This window comes from Columba livia, chromosome 3 (genome assembly GCF_036013475.1).
Source record: "Columba livia isolate bColLiv1 breed racing homer chromosome 3, bColLiv1.pat.W.v2, whole genome shotgun sequence".
NCBI classification, from domain to species: domain Eukaryota; kingdom Metazoa; phylum Chordata; class Aves; order Columbiformes; family Columbidae; genus Columba; species Columba livia.
Window position 1 is genome coordinate 15,036,231 of NC_088604.1, and position 17,939 is coordinate 15,054,169.

The following is a 17,939-nucleotide window of genomic DNA, read 5'->3' on the forward strand; positions in this document are numbered from 1 at the left end:
GATCCAAATCAAACATTCTTTTCTTAGTAGATGGCTTTTTGCACAATTTCTTCTTTCCTCTCCCCCTGCATACTCCTGACTATGACACAGCATGAGAGACCTAAGCTCTTGCATCAACCTTTGTTCTCTAGACCCATGTTTTCTGTTTAACTTTCTTAGTTACCCAGCATCAGCTGGAGCCACAGTCCCTAGCAACTCTGGAAAGGCTACCCAGAGCCTCCAGGCCCAACAGGATAAAGGAGTAAAAGGGGAAAGGGATGAAAAGTCTAGTTCATTCTAAGCCTCTAGTTGTAAACTCCTGATTTTTAACAGAAACTGAAGAAGTGATTCAGGGTGGAATGGGATACACCTGTCATAAAGATAAATATTCAGGTTTGGAATTAAGAGGTTATAAATTTCAGTTTCTGGATTTCATTCTACCTTTAAAGGCTTTGAGAGATACATATACTGTGGCTGGGAATGACACAGTTATCTATCCATAGGGTCAATTTATCTCTGCCATTATATTTTAATAATTTTACTTTTCTTTCCTATGGCATCCTTCCTCAAACCTACCTCTTTGTAAACATTGCTTCTGTTCTCAGACATGTCAGTGAATCTGTTGCCATTTTAGTCCAATGTTAAAGGAATAAGCTCTGAATTAACAAATCTTCATGTGCTTCATAGAGACATTAGGTGCACATAATCTTATGCCTGTTTTTACGAATGTGTGTCAGTCAGCTGAAACTGTAGAGCAGGGTCAGCATGTAACATGTGAGATGTTAAAATGAATCAAGTTCTAAAAGTCCAATCAAAGCCTGAAGACAAAGACAGCAGTAAAGTTTTGTCTAACTGCTGACTGTTGTGCATAGCTGTGGTGCTTGCGTAGGAGGCATTAACCAAATGAGAAGAGATGCTTGACATGAAACATGTTGGCCAGAATGTCTGGGCTAAAGAGATGCCGTTGGCTGGTCCAAGCATAAATGTCATGTTCACAGTACTTGGAGACTCTTGTTTGAAATAAACTGTGTTGGTAGCGGAAAGTATGGTTTCATTATATTTTCTCATTCAATTGAATGACAGAAATTTCCTGAATATGAAATACAAAAGAGTTACTGTATCAATGGTACCAAAGAAGTAGCTGGCAGAATGGCAAATGACAAAACTATCATGCTCTCCTTTCTGGAGATACTGATATATGTCAGAATGAAGGTTGCCTTCTGTCCCCCAAGTGAGCTGGGGAGGATTCCTTTTAGGAGTATTTACTGACTGACTTTTCATCTCTGGACTACAGTGTATTCACCTGCCTTGTCTGGAAACTGTCACCTAGAGGGAAAATCCCATTAGAAGTTTCTTTATCTTTTAAGTGGACTCTGCAATTATCCACTTCTTTGATGACTGTGTCCATTACCACAGTGCTGAGTTCCCTCTCTGGAATGGCTCTTCCTGTGGGAAATGCAGCTGAGGGGGAGGTTTCCCTGGAGTCTTATTTCCCCTTTTTCCTATTCTTCAATGTCACACGAGTGTCTGTGGAGGAGGCCTTCCATTTTCATCCTTTGGAAAGTATGCACCAAGCTCTCCCCTTTTCTGTATCCAAGGTTTCTCTGCAGGTAAACAGCAACAATAGATGTAGAAATTGGAGTTTCTTGTGTCAGGGACTAAGAAAAAGATATTAAGTGAAAAGACATCTGATTGTGTTATAAACCTAAGCTTGTGCAAAGAAAAGTATCTTTTCTGCAACTCTGACTTTCACTATGTTTTATCTGTTAGCATCTGTTTCTGCGTCTATGAACTCCGTGTGGACAGGAGCCAACCCTTCCCCCCAGGTCAATAGCAGTCTTTCTTCCATTGATGTCAATGAGCTTAGATCAGAACACAAGTCTTGTGAGTGATCAAAGAAGCTCTACATAAAAAAGACTTCCTTTTCCAGGTCAGTTTGCTCCTTGTCCCTTTACAGAAAATATATTATCAGCATACAAACACAAGCCAGAACAAAAAGGATAATAATTTTTGAAGTGGTAAAATAAAGACCTTCATTTTATTTTCTCTGATTTATAAAGTGCAGGACTGAGCCTATTGGGAACATTAAACAACTATTAAATGTTGAGAACTGTCATATTGAGAAGACAATCTCGTTCCAGCAAAATTAATCCAAGTAGCTAGCTCAAAATATGCTTGCAAGTACCGTGCCACCAGTTGTCAAGGCTGGATTCCCATGCCAACTTGGATATGTTTTTCTATTTTTTTGTGATCATTTGCACTGAAACTTTAGTATGTTAGTAAGGAAGGCTAAGGAAAATGACAAATCATGGGACAGTAATGGGACAAATCTTTTCCCCATACATCAATAAAGGTGATTCAAAGACATGAACACAAGCATCTGTTCTTTAAAACATGGTGTAATTTTGAATTTTGGTATGTGAGTCCTTTTTTTTTGTTTGTTTTTAATGAGCTGCTGTCAAGAGGTAACTTGACAAGAAATGTACCAATTTGCATGAACTGCACATGTGGGGCTTACATGCATGTGCAATAAGGATACAACAAAGTATGTAAGGATAAATACCTATGTGCCATATCTGTAGTCAGAATTAAGCCTTAGGCTTCATTCTTCACTCAAACAATATAAAAAGGTATTACTGAATAACTCAGTGCAAGATTTACAACTGACTACAGTGCAATAAAAAAGAGAACTCCACAAAGTATGTACAGAAGCCAGTTAAATGAGGTACAGAGAAGAAGGTCCAACATTTCTGCAAGCTGCCTTCTTGTCATATTGTACAGAAACTGTAAAGAAAAAAAGGTGTTAGCTGAAGTTCTGTGAGGTTTGTTTACATGTGTTTATTCATCTGGGACCTAAGAAATGTCTTAGTTTTCTGCGGGACAAATCTCTGCATATGAGAGGGTGTTCTGCCTAGGAAGAAAAGCTCAAGAATCAGTGATCTTTCCCTCTGGTTCCAAATCTCAGTAATGTATTAGATTTTTCAAAGTGATTGTATTACATATGCAGGTTTTAGCTGTGGCTATGACCACACTATGTTCCCAGCCTGGCCATTCTTGGTAGTTTAGAAATCTCCATCTGTATGTCAGATGCATTGCTGCTGGGTCTCAGCATAAGCAAAAGCAAATTGCCCTTCTAAATAATAACACTCCCCTTCAAATCAGACCGTCAAGACTGGGCTGTTGGGTACCCCAGACAGACCTTACATTTCTTTGTTACCACTAACTCATTATTTGCAGATGGCACCATTCCCAGAAGCTAAAAACTGGTTGTATTATGTATATCTATCTATATAATTTTTATCCTTCACTACTTGAAATCAATCTTAGTGTGATGGAATTATCTCCTGAACAGCCCCTTTTTTTGGCTTTATGAAGTTAACTGAGGAAAGCTTTCCCTCACTAGTCAGGTATAAGTAATGTGTGTTTCATATTTCCCACATTTTAGGCTATGCTAGTAATGTTAAGAGAAGAAAAAGGGTGAGTTTATTTCTTTTGTAATGGGCCAGGTAAGTAGAGCACACGCATGGATGTAAGATCAGGAAAAGAAGTGCTGTGTTTGCACATACCAGGGAAACCTTCATATACAAGAGAAGCTGTGAAATATTATGACTAGTTATTCCTGATATTTTGGGATTGAACAGACTCAGACTTCTAGTTGCCATTAAGGTCTTTTTCATTTTAGGAAGGTATAACATCCTTTTTTTCATTTTAGGAATAAGCTGCCTTGGGAACTAATTTTTCCAGACAAGTACATAACCTGAACCAGATCCGTCTTAGGCAGGTTTTGCTACCTCAGTTTCACCCATCAACATGGTGCTGGTGGAGGCGTATGTGAGATGGAAACATGAAAACTGGGTAATGTGGTAGGAGTTGTTCTCCAAAATTTCACTGCAGTCCTGTTTTGCCAAAAAATGAGAAGGTTCCCAAAGCAGAGCTAGGAAAAAACACCACTCCGTCATTCACAAAGCACCTCTTGATGTACACAAGAAACTCCCATTAGCTAAATTCAGATCCCATTCTTCACTCAGAAACATCTTCATTTTATTTACTTAGAAATGTATGCTGATATAGTTTACAGAGCTGCATTCATAAATGGTCATCTTATGACCATTTCTGACTCTTCAGCATGGGTCATTAGCTTACCTGGAATTGTTTCCTGTTGAACAAGAGCAGGACTTGAGAAGGTACTATACGAAAAGCATCCAGGTCTATCACAGTGAATGGTAAATGGTAGTAGTAGTTGCCTAGCTTTAATATAATTGAAATTATGCACGTTCAGCTTTCTGTTGGATTTCCTTGGATATTTTTCTACCAGAGCAAAAACTCCCTATTAGACAGTGTCTGTTCCAGATGAAAGAACTTACAAACCATAACCAAGTTATTACTTAGCATTCACTTTGATATACTAAATCTAAATAGACTTACCCTGTGGAGTCACTCAATTTTTACAGACTTCTTTTTCATTCATATTCTTGTGGTTCTTCTCTGAACTACCTCTAATTTGCCAACATCTTTCTTGAGTTGCTGACATCAGGACTGACATAGTTGCAGTAGCTTTTACCAATGCCAAATGCAGAAGTAATACAACAATTTTACTCCCTTTGATGCTATCCTCTGCATACAGAAAAATATTGCATTGACCCTTTTGGCAACACAATTTCAGAGGGCTCTGGGGCTTAGCTGATTATCTGCCAGGACCTCCAGTTCATTTTTCAGTCTCAGCTTCCCAAAGGAAAACCTGTCATATGGGATTAAGGCCTGAGATGCTTGTTCTTAAATAGATCCTCTACGTTGCATTGCAAGTAAAACACCTGTTACTTCTTTCGCACTTACTCCTCAAGCAATGCCAAAAAGTCATTGCCCACTTGTGCCCACTTCCAGATTTTGGTTTGTTGAAAAGCATTATTAGCAAAGACACTGGTCCTTCCCACATTGCCGATAGCGTTATTAATAAGCACAAAGCTGAAAAGCAGTCCCTGCAGAACCCACTCTCTGATAGGTCCACGTTACATTAGGCTGTTAGATCTAGTGCTGGCGAGTTTTAAAACAAGTTGGTTGGCCAGGTGTGTTCATCATACTAGGTCTGATTTCTGTCAGAATCTTTTGTAATGCTGTAAGGCAAATGCATCCAAATACAAAGTATACCATATTATGACAATTGCTTTTATCCACCAAATTTGTAACCTTATAAAAATAGCATATTAATTTGATAAGATCTTTCTTCCATTAATCTGTGTTGATTGTCATTAATTAAATAGCACTGGTTTAATACTTCATTAATTGACTTTCCTATCAGCAGCTCCATCACTTTGCCTGGAATACACGTCAAACTGCCAGGCCTATAATTACCTGGTTGCCCTACTTTTTCTGCAGATGTATTGGCAAAATACGAACTTTCTTCCAGTCCTTCCTCAGAAGGATGGTAGTTTTAGCCAGTGTGACTGTCTCTCCTAATTCTGGCTTTTTTGAAGATCTAATTAAATTTTTCTGAGTTGCTGTACATTATTATTCACATTTTTGTTAGTTTAAATTTTCTTCTCCAAGCTGACTAATACATCTCTTCTTTTAAGGCAATGAGTATAAATTTTGCTGGTTAGGACTTTATCCTGCTTACATGTAAAATGCATTTGAAAAGCATATAAACCATAAAACTAAGACATTATCACTTCCACCTAAGCAAACTCTAAATTTTGTTACTAATATTTCCCTGTCAGGATGAGGTCTAAAGCAGAATCTTCCCATACCAGATACAGCTCTTTTTGAGCCAGGAAGTTGTTTTGTGTATTTTTACTTTAAAATCCAAGAATGCTTTAGTACTTGCATCATGAGACATCCCTTTGCTCTCCCTTCAGATTGCACTTGCAAAGACTGAAAGTGCCATATATAGTGAAAGGCTTTTAAAAGGCTAATCAGAAAGGTCACCCTACATCCAGAGGTAGGTCTGGTTAGACGAGCCTGTTTTGGGTCATTTGGAACAAAGCCTTACTTCATGCTATACTGTCAGTGTTACCATGCTGTGGCACTGAAGACTGAAGTCCGTGAGAGCACTAAAACCATAGAGTTTTCCTTGAGTGCTGGCCTGGATTTCATCAGAATGTATTAGCCAGGGAGAGTTATTTTCTGTTGTGATTCTGACTCAGCACTGTGCTGCTACTGCCCAGGTGTGTCTTAGCATTCAAATGATAAACATCAGATCTACCATAATCTGGAGAAGAAAAAAAACTCAGATCATTTCATTGTCCTTCTGCATCTGTGCTCTGGCTGCAGATAGCAGAGGTCTCTTTCAGGTCCCATGGAGCATGAAGAGTAGCAGCTCTGCAGGCACCAGCCTGTGCTGCTTTGTTTGCAAAGTGCTTCCTGTTTGGATTTCCATGAGCATTTTTTTACCCTCCATTTGCTTAAGTGATGATATCAACCAGACAAAAAGGTATATGCTCTTACTTAGAATGATCTTTTCTCATCTTCAAGCATAGGAATTTTGTGGGTACAATAAAAACATAACAATGACCATACAAAGTCAGACCAGTGGTCCATCTAGGACAGTATCTGCTCTGTGACACAGGCCAACTGTAAATGTCCGTGGGTGGACAAGAACGGTGCAAGCATATAATGATACACCCTCATAGCAGTCTCAGGCCCCTCTCCCAGTGATCTGCAGCACATTTGCTCTCTGAACCAGCAGTAGTGCCTTTCTATTTGATATCCATCAGGGGATTTTTCTTCAGCAAATTCTTCTGATTCGCTTTTGAGCCCTCATGTGCTCTTAGCAACCGCAGCATCCTGTGGCCAGGCATTCCATAACTTAATTGTATATATGAAAAAGTAACTCTTTGTTTGAACTTGTGTCATTCAAGCCTCCTAATTTCATTCGATACCCCCTCTTTACTGCATTAGAGGAGACAGCAAATAGTAATTCTGTACTTACTTTCTCCCTAGCATTCATGATTTTATAGACCCTGTATTATATCACATCTCTTTTCCCATCTGAAGAATCTTGGTCTCTTTCATAATTCTTCTCATAAAAGATCTCATTTCACTGTTCCTTTGCTGCTTCTGCTATACCCTTTGGGATGGGAAACCAGAATCCCACTCAATATTCAGAATACATCAGCAGTATGGATTTATAGTGACACACTGTTGGCTTCTGGTTTGTTCTGTTTTTCTTTTTAATAACTGTTGATACTGACTTGCTTTTCTGACCACTGCTAATTGCTATGCTGAATGTGGCAGTCTGTGACTGTGGCTGACTCCGAGATTTCTGTGTCCCCTCAGTGATTAAGACGAGATCAGAGCCCATTGCTGGGTCATGCAGTTAAGGTTATTTTCCGCCCTTGTGAACTGCTTTGCATTTATCAACATTGGATTTCCTCTGCCATTTTATTAAGCAGTCATTCTGTAGCATAAAGCCCCTTTGCAGCTCCTCAGAGTCAGCTTTTATTTTTATTACCCCACATGAGCAAACATTGCAGATAGATTACTTGCTCCCATTTCCTGATCACTTCGAATATAGCCTACAGGACAATATATGGACTAGGTACTGGGAGCAGCTGGCACCACAGAGTAATGCCAGAGCCAGCCTCCAAGGCAACATATGGATGCAGTCTGTGAAAAGGGGCCAGACTGCAAAGAGACAGCTCAACTTTCCTACAAGCTTTGGCTCCTTTTCTTCTTCTTGAAGTATGTAACTGAGGCAGTTGAAATCAGAGTCACCTTGTCTTCTATCAGTGGCCAGCAGTAGCCCTCCTTAAGGACAAGTTAAATCCTAGATGAGATAAAAGGAAATTTTCTGTCTCTTTTGTCGGCCATAGGAGGAAATTCTTCATTCTTAAGCATCTGATTTAAGTATCTCCAGTGAGATGAAATATATCCAGATTTTGGCTTATAGGCTTTTTTTTTTTTTTTTTCTTTTCTGAATTGTAGACTGTGCAATTTTACAAGCACGGGGAAAGCAGAGTTATATGGTATCACCTAGGCTGGAACACTGGCTATTTGAAGCATGTTATAGCTGATCTATAATTCACATGCTTATTTTGACAGGCTGGCTCTTGTTAGTTTTCAATGGGTGTGGGAGGAAATAGCAGTGCATAAAACTTGCACATTACTAATACCATTGCCATATAAAACAAATATTTGAATAGGAAGTTTCAGAAATGATTCAGTGCTCTAGCTACAGAATATCCTACAGGAATTTTTTATAGTAACAGAATTAATGAAAAGCAAATCCTGTTTCTCCACCATGGGCGTAGGGTGGTCCCAGTGCGACAGAGCCAATGTGATACTCCATCTAAGGGATAGAAAAAACAGACTCTACAGATTGGTGGCCCCCTGGATGACTAAAGTTTGCTTTGAAAGGACTCCTTGAGCTGAGAGGTTGCTATATGCTTTTTAAATGATTGCACCAGGTCGTGTGTGGGTACAGCAGAAAGGGGCTAAAAGCCCTGAGCTGCAATACAGAAGCAATTGAAAAGCCACTCTGTTGTTGCTGCTCTACCAACTGCAAAGGGAAACTCTCTTCCTACCCCTACAGACTATTCTAACCGCATCCTTTGAAGGTACTGAAGTTATTTCACTCACTTAGCCCACAGTTTTCTCAACATTAAGTCATAACTTGAAAGCGACAGGGTGAGGAGATAACTATTACGTCAGTAACAACATTTCATTCAGACACTATCATAACCGGAGGATTTCTAGGTGCTGAAAATGTGATATGGCCACCACGCAAAGAAGCCAAAATATCGCTGTAAAAATAACCAACTTTGCACCATGGCTTTTTAGTTTGCTGGGAACAGTTTATAGGAAGTTTGGTCTTGAATCTCTTTCACATCTGAAGTATGGCTGTTCCACCATGCAGTGCTCTAGGAATGTAGTTAGGATCAGTCTGCAAAGAGTCTGGAGCAGATATTTGTGTCTTATGTCATGTACCTACTTTATCACAAAATATCTTTGAGATTTCTCAGTTTGTGTCTCAGATCTCTATAGAAAATCAGGTAAAAACCACTTCATTATCTACTGGTGAACTGTGGTTGTTTCAGATAAAACAGTAGAAGGGGACACATGAATTTGTGAAGCTGAGACAAATTTGTCTTGTCCCTGGCACCACTTTGGCAACTCCTGCTATGTACAGTGACACAACATTGTCTGTCATCTTCAAGAGCTTGGCCAAGGAAAATTTCTTCATTTTCAGTTTTCAGTAACTTTGAAAATATTGATGGGCATTATTTATTAATGATACATTGGTTTTTGACACTGGAAAATCCACCTCAGACCAGAGAATTCTCTCTATCTTTTTGAAATGGGAAAACCCATGTCTCATAATGGTGCTTTGTTCCTAGAATAATTTTTAGCTTGAAATGTAGTATAGTACTATTTTTTACTTGCATCTATTTTAATGATCACATATATATGATACTGCAACAGGTGGGGTTATTTATACACATGGAAAAAGACGTTAGATTTGTAAGTTGTTCAAGATCTTAAAATAACTTGTGTACTACAGGAATCCTTTCTGTTAACCTTACAAAAGGGTGGAGGTGTGGGGAGGAAATGAACATAAAGTCATTTTATTTCTGTCTCACAAGGCATGAATGCATAACTGTTGTCATCTAATCTTTCAATGTGGGTCCCCAGTCTGCTACTCACATGGATTCCACATTACTTATTTCCCTGGCTTCCCTCGCTAAGTGGGGCAAATGAATATTGAACGAAGAAATTTCATGTTTTCAAAGTGTAATGGCTCTGAAAAGTGTGTATTTTTTCCAGTTTTTAGGTATGCAGATATTAATGGAAACAATCCTAAAACTAAAGTAAAGAGCTGTCCCTTAAACTTAAAAGCTTGTAACATCCTGCAGCGGTGATGCAACAGTTTGCAAGACTGACTGAGTAGCCAAGTGTAATTCTGATCCCTTTACTTTGCCAGACTGTGACACTGGCAGATTTCCAGAATAAGCCAATTTCAGAACTGTGGAGCCTCCAAATATGATCTTCTGTCAGTCACAAAGGTTTCAGCTCAAGGAAAGGAAAGATTGATCTGGCAGATTATAATCACTACAGTACGAGACAGTGAAAGAAGTGATCTTTCCTATAGTGGGATGCCAGCTGCTCTGTGACTAGTCATCACCTTGAACTGTACTGGGAAGCAGCAGGGACTTAGCTCAAGTATCACTGTGTATCATCCTGCTCTTGTGATGCAAACCCCTGTTTTTTCAATAGGTGCTACAGCGGCAACTCCCAGCCTGTGCTGAAACAATCAAACGCTTCACAGTTTCCAGAGACATCCCCATCTTGGGCTCTCACTTCCCTAGGAAAAGAAAAATATTAAATCTGAAGCTCACAACTGATTTTCAGGCTCTCACTTCAGAACAGAGCAGTTGTCCCTGGACCAGTTCCTGGAGAATGCTCTGCCCTCTCCATCCCATCGTGGGGTAACAGCTGTGTGCCCTCATGGCTCAGCCTGGGCAGCTTGTTGCAGTAATTGAGGTTTCAGCTCCCAAAGTCTTGGTCGGGGTGCAAGTTTATAACTAAGAGCTGCAGCTCCAGCTCCTGTGGGGTTTCAGTCTTGCATAGGACTCAGTGCCAGCACACACAGAGAGGGGGTTCAGACAAAGGCAGGTCATAAATTTTCAAAGGAAGTTCCCCAACACCAGGATGGCTGCATGAAATCAAATAACCTTGATAAATGGACTGACTGTAATAAACAAGTAGACCTGACTGTATTTGCTCCAAAACAACTAAATGACTGTGTTATCTAGGTAGAATGATCTTCATAACCTTTTTCTAGCCTAACTAATCAGCACCTCAAATTCTCTTTCCTTTCTAATCCTAGAAAATCACGTAAAGAAATATAGTGTCTGTGACAAACCTGCATCTCTTGGGTGGTCCTGATAGTGGGATACATGATTAGACACAAGATTTACATTTGGTGAATTTTATGGTTTCTGCCAGCACCTTAAGAAGATTGCCATTTCTGTTAAGGGCTCAAAACATTAAGGAAACACTGAAAAGAGAGAAAGTTCTTTCAAGAGAATAAAGCTGATACTGGGGGGAACTGGAATGGGCTATATCAGCTTTCAGAGATTAAACAGGAAAAACTGCAAAGAAGATTTACCTGTTGAAACTGTGTCATTAAAGATCATTTTTTTGCCATCAAAATAAAATGAATTTAGAAAAAGAAACTGTATGTGTGTTTGCTTAGGAGTAGGAACAAAAAGCTATTCCTCCACCTACCGCTCAGCTGCTGCTTTATATAATGAATGACTATTTGCTTTTAACATTTTTGGTGTCTTATCTAAATGAAAAAAAAACACAAAAGGATGATATTAATTCAGAGAAACAGATGTCCATTTTGATACCTGTTATTATCTATTATAACTTAATATTATGGGCAAATCTGTAACAGTCTGGCATTCAGTAGTTCCTTATTACAATTATGAGCAAAGTTAGTTAACTGTGTTAGTCAACAGGAATGTTGGGTTTTGTTATTTATAACATTATGAGACTTTGACCAACTGAACTGAAAATACCCCTGCCAGACATCTGCCTCAACCTCTTCTATGTGTTTCTTTTTGGAAAATTTCAGCTAAAATGGTGTTTTGAAAACAAGCAAACAAAAATCAGCCTGTGTTTAGACTCGTGTGCCATTGGTAGGGTCTTTCAGCTCTGCACTTAACCAGCAAGAGCTAGAGGAAAAAATAGGGGGTCATACCACCAGACAAATGTTTTTGGTGAGCCTGTGGAACAAACCTAGCAGGCCAAATTGTTAGCCTCCTGCCACTGAAATATTCTCCTTTTGCACATGCTTAGCAGAGATGAGACCTAAGTTCACAGAAGAGTCCCCTCCAATGACCATCTTTCGCCAAGAGCTACTGAGGCAGGATTTTCTTTGTATTAGAGGAGATACTATAGAAGTGCCCAACAAGAACCAGTCCAGTTCCTTCTCCCCTCTGGGCTCTTCAGTCATTCTACATTATTAGATGGGTATAAAATGACAGAAGAGGTGCATATTTCTTTTGCTTTAATGAAGTGCCCAAGTTACTGAGCCATTTGTCTTCCTCTGCATCTTTCTCAGTGTCTCTTGCATCTGGGGTTTCCCAGTGGCTTGGCTTCAAGAGAAGTTCAAGGATGAGCCTGTGTTGTGTATGACCTGGGCACAGCATTATCCTGAACTATGGAAAATTTGGATCCGCACGTGTTCAGACCAAATGCAGGTCCCCTCCTTCCTGAGTATGCATCCAGAGCAGTAGATTGCTACAGAAACCATAACAAATAGCACAATTTCTATGGCTGTTTATGAGCTTACCTGAAGTAAGGCCTGAAAGATGTGGGGCTTGCTGTGTTACACACACGTGCCTAATACACCCCCAGCTCCAGCGACTATGTGCCAAAGGGTGAAGATGAGTAGGGTCCCTTTTGACTTGCTCTGGATGGCCTCCTTCAACATGCTGGGTTTTGTGGGTCAGCTTTAGGAGATGCAAAATTCTTCCTGTTGCATCTGTTTACCTGAATCACTTGATCAGAGAAAAGGATCAAATTTAGACATTATCAGGTGTCCCTGCATCAGTTGCCAGATATTAATATCACAGAATCTCCCAGAAGTCTTATGAGAAGTTCTGTAATGATTATCTATGGAGAGAGAACCACAAAGAGGTCAAAATGAGTTTGGTTTATCTTTTATACAAAGTACAGATTTCAGTGATTTGTTAATAAAACTGGAGTTCTTACTTCGAACAAAAGGGTTAAAAATATTAGTCTGTACAGCTATCACTCTGTATCAAATGGAATTGCTGAGGGAGGAAAAAGCTAAAAACTAGTAGAATGGATATTAAAAATACTAACATTTATATAAGATAGGACAGTATTCTTAAAATTGTCATCTCTTGGAAATTTTTAGTGAGTGGCACAGTTGTCAAATGGGGTGATTAACCTGGTTCACTGTAAATAACGTTCAACTTCTTGCTTTCAAAGAAGAGGTCACTGTTTCAGTGACAGAGAAAAATAAACCGTATTATGTAATAAATGTTCAAAATGTTGTATTTGACAGCAGATAGGAGGAAAATAGTACATATGGCAGTTAGATTCAGAACATACCCTTCAAATTATAATTACCTCTCTCTCAAATTAAAGGGTCAGATATCAAAACACATGCTGGAAAAAGTTTGGGTAAAAGATCAAATCTAGGGCAGATTGATCAATAATATCAAGGAACTTGCAGTGAAAATTCCAGTGTTTTAACAACTTGCAAGATACATGGGGAATAAGGTAAATATTCTAAGAGGGTGTTTTTTTAGGAGGGAATAAAAGAGATTTCAAAAGTTAAATCTCCCAGCTTTCTTATTACATTGTGTTTACATAATCATATCCAGATGCTTTAGGCAATAGTTGCTTCCTGTGCTTACAGTTTGCTGTTGTCTCATCATTCCTTTATTAATCTTTGTGAGGATTAGCAAAGCAAACAAGATAACTGTGAAGCTCAAAACAATTTCATGCTACTTCCTATGAGAAATTGTCTTCCAAGGAGCAGTGTTATATTTTTACATATCCTGGATTTCCTCATAAAATGTATTGGGAATTTTTTGCTATAGGTATACTTTCATTGTTAGATGTAGCAAGGTTCCAGAACACCTCGCTCCTCAGTGTCACCATAGGTAGCATTCTGCATGCCCACAGCTCATCGCAGGAACAAGGCATTGCTTTTTTTAAGTCTTCCATCCAGCTTTTTAATGTAAGACCATGCACACCTTTAGTGGCCTGTAAACAACAGCACCTTTCACATTGTTGTCAAGCTAAAAATAGACTATGCACTTACTATAACATGACATTTACCAAGCAGCTATTTCCTCTGCATGTCAGCAGAATAAAATATACATACATAAAATACCTTCTATACACTGAAAATAGCACTCTATAATCATCCCAGCACCCAGTACGGAGTTATTGTGCAATGACAGCACATCTTGTTGAGTGATAGTGCAGGGCTGTTGCCCTTTGCCTAGCAACATACCAAAGCATGGGATCAGAGTCTACACCCTGTCTTATTGCTCAATTAGGATCTGGCAAGCGTCCCTTGATGTTACCCTGGCCCATATCCACATATTTTACTCACATATGTAATTTCACATTGATGTTGTTAAGGGTAGACCTGGTTACATGTCTGCAGGGTCTGGGGCTGTTTGTGTTTCAGGTTGTCTTGCAGCATTCAGACCTATCGATGGAGAGAGGCTTTTCTGACTACCACGGCACAGGTATGATTTAACAGAAAGTCATACTCCTGAAAGTCTTAACCATTGAAGAAGCCAAATAAATTGAGTTGAATCTTGTCACAGAAGAATTGCAAAGTAGGGAAGAAGTTGAAATAACCTCTCCAATCCCCATGGCAAAGTGTCCCACATATTATATATATGAAATTATATTTAAAATGGAAAACGTATTCACAAGCATAATAATTGAAACTTTAGAAAAACCTGTTTGGTTGGTTGGTTGGCTGTTTTTTTATTTGTTTGGTTTGTTTTTTGGTTTTTTTTGTTTGTTTTTTACTTTAGGTGTATTGTAAGTGTATGTAAGCAAAAGGCAGTGGTTTTAAAGCACTGTAATCCGAAGGACTGAGTTGGTCACTCAGAGTCCTGCGAAGAAGGGATCACTGCCTTTCTTCTCGTCCTGGGAGCCACCATCTTGTTTCATTTGAGTTGAAGGAGCCACCACCTTGAACTCAAGCTTGGTGTTAGACACACAGCTACTGGGAACTTATTCTGCTTAAAGAGCAATTCAACTGCAAAGTATGCTTTGTTTTCATGAAATAGTAACTGCACAGTGTGAGGAATGGCAAAATACCTAAAAACATTGTAAGGCCTAAGAACAAGTTTGTTTTCTCTGAATTTTCTCAATAAATTTGTAAAACCATGTGGAAAGAATGACACTGGGACTGATGGGCAAGTAAGTGCATCATGATTATGTTGACCCCTATTCCTTAGCAAACTAGATTAAAAAGTAAAAATTTATGAAATGATAAATAATGTTTTTTCAGCAGCTTTATAGCTTTAATAAAGAGCAGAATTATGCCATCTTATGATAAAGTAATACTTAGTAATACCGTAAAACTGCTCCCAAAAGAAACTTATATTTTTTAAAAACTGAAAAGATGCTGATTGAGAGCGTATTCCTACAGTCCAGTACAAACAGACTGTATTCACACCAGTATATCATCCGCTCTTACATGTTTGAACAAAGGTTTCTTTTGCAAGGAAGCACCTGGTGTTTCCTCTACAAAAGTAAACGTATTAAACACACTGGAGGTTTTGAGCACTTCTGTGTTTGTGTTTGACCATCACTCTCATGTATGTGTCTTTACTTCAGCTTGTGGAAGATGGAACCTGTTTACTCTTGTGGATCTGGTGATTAAGGGAGTGGAGCACCTCCCTTATGAAGAAAGGCTGAGGGAGCTGGGTCTCTTTAGTTTGGAGAAGAGGAGACTAAGGGGGGACCTCATTAATGTTTATAAATATATAAAGGGTGAGTGCCATGAGGATGGAGCCAGGCTCTTCTCGGTGGCAAACAATGATAGGACAAGGGGTAAGAAGTTGGTGATGTACAGAGGAGGAAAGTGTAACTACATCCAAAAAGCTGGAACCATAAAAACAACCTTCCTCTCTTGCAATTAAATTGTTGATCACATAAGACCAGAAAAAAATTTTAGAGGCTTGCATATACCCTCACTAGAGCTGTACATGACAGTCAAAAAGCCTTTCTTTATCTCATTAGAGTACAACAGTGAGTGACAAGGCCAAACCTTCCAAAAGCAAGGTTTTCAAATACAGATTACCCAAGTCATACATGACACCTCAGATAAACTTGATCCTCAGAAGCTCTAAGCACCTCTGACTTGCATCAAAACATTGAAACTGCCAGATATGAAGATTGTAAGGCTTTACAGCATAGGATTTTCTGGCAAATCAAACAACAATTTCAGAGTCAGCAACAGTTGCTGTCACCACCATTACCACTGCTGCCACCAATGCACTGCTAGACATGACTCTTACACAGGAGTAAATACAATATCTCTGTTTGAAAATATGCAGAAAAAGAAGAGAGAACAGAGAGACCAGGATCTTAGGAGAGATAAGACACCTTGCAAATATCTCTATCGCTTTTTTCTGTGTGCTAGGGAATGCACGGCTGGTCTGTAGCCCTAGAAACCAGGCACACACCTTCTAAAAGCACTTGTTTGCTTCAGTAGCAGAGTTCGCCTGGCCTCGTGCTGAGTGCAGGAGTGGTAGTTCAGGGTGCATAAATATGAACTATGATCATCTTCTAGAAAGAAATTATGGTGTGATCCCTGTTTTACAGACTTGTATATAATAGTACCAAAAAGGAATGTATACCCGATAAGTAAAATTTTCACTGATATTGCAGGCTTTAACAAGCCATGTGAGGGCTGTCATTTGCCCCTTCAAGGAGTCATTTGCTCTGTGTGCTGGAGCAAAAGCTAGAACCTCTTTGTGCATCTTATTAATTCAAGGAATCTCATTCTAGCAAGTAATTCTCCATGTTCATGCAAGTTGTTCTTATGGTAGCCCTACTTTTGGTACCATCCTTTGGACAGGTTCAGATTTATCTGGAAGATAACTATGTGCAGTTGGCCCTTTGTTGGCATTACATGTTTCTGCATCAAAGTGTTGTGATGATTTCACAGCCCCCATCTTCCCTCTTTAAGTCTGCATCAGTGTGTTCTTAGAAATATTGAATATTCACAATGCCAGTAATTTGTTAAGAAAATATTTGGCCACCCACATGATTTATAAGGGCTGCACCTAAATTCTGTAGCCAGCTGAACAGAAGTTACTGCCATTGTAAGTCATGTCCATGTGTTACTATTCACTTTTGTGCAAATCCCCCTATGCATTGGCAGTATCATGGCTTTAAATAGTATCTTTGTCACATATGAAAGAGAGTAAACTCTTTCAACCTACATACTTACCTCAATCTTAACAGTATATAGTGCTATAAAGGAAAAATTTCCTCAGTATCAGATATTCAAGACTTCCAGGACTGTTGCATGCTGTTAAAGTGAAGAAGTGGATAAACGGGTAAGTGCTGGTGTTTCTCCATTTCTTTGTAAGCACAAACTCTTTTTAAAAGCATGTTGCAGTTGTTTGTGCTCTGAAGAGAGCAATATTTTTAGCTTTACCACTTACAGTACTGGGATGTATTGCAAACTTTTTGATTAAGCATCATAGGCTACAAGAAAAGCTTAGAGCTGTAATGCCTCTAGCACATTTTTAGGCAGTTACCATGCCAACCATAAAAATGATGAACCGAATGAATACAAAAAGTTTTTGGAAAATAAAATAGTGCAAAGTTAATGCCGTGTCCAAAGTTTTGGAACACTGTATTCTGTTGTTGCAAGATTTATCATGATCCATATATAAACCTACAGATTTTATCAGTTCATCAGCTGTCACTAACTTAGTCTGCAGACCTGCAGAATTTTTACTCAAAGACTAAAGCATCTGTTTTAGACTTTGCAGAATTTGGAATTGCTGTAGAACCATGTGCAAACCTTCAGGCAAAGAATCACTCCAGACTTTGTGGTTAAAAAGGTATGTTAGGTGCATGTTAAGTAGTGAAAGAGAATCATGGGGTTCTATAGAAATTTCTAGATATGATCTCCATAATGCTAGAGAAAAATTCACTGTTCACAGAGTAACACAAATGGAAAAAAAAATAACAACTATTCCAAACCCAATGCTTACATTTGTAAAACAGAGGTGAGATTAACATAAGACACATCTAACCAGGTTAGGTCTGTCAGTGTGCCCACATACTATGGGCTTTGTGCTGTGGTGACATGAAGTAATAGTGATACACTTAGGATGAGAATGTAGTAATCTTTGTAGTCCCAAAGCAAACACATCAGCTCCTAAAAAAATGCATTTTTTTTCTCATGTGGCACATTCCATGATATTCAGATG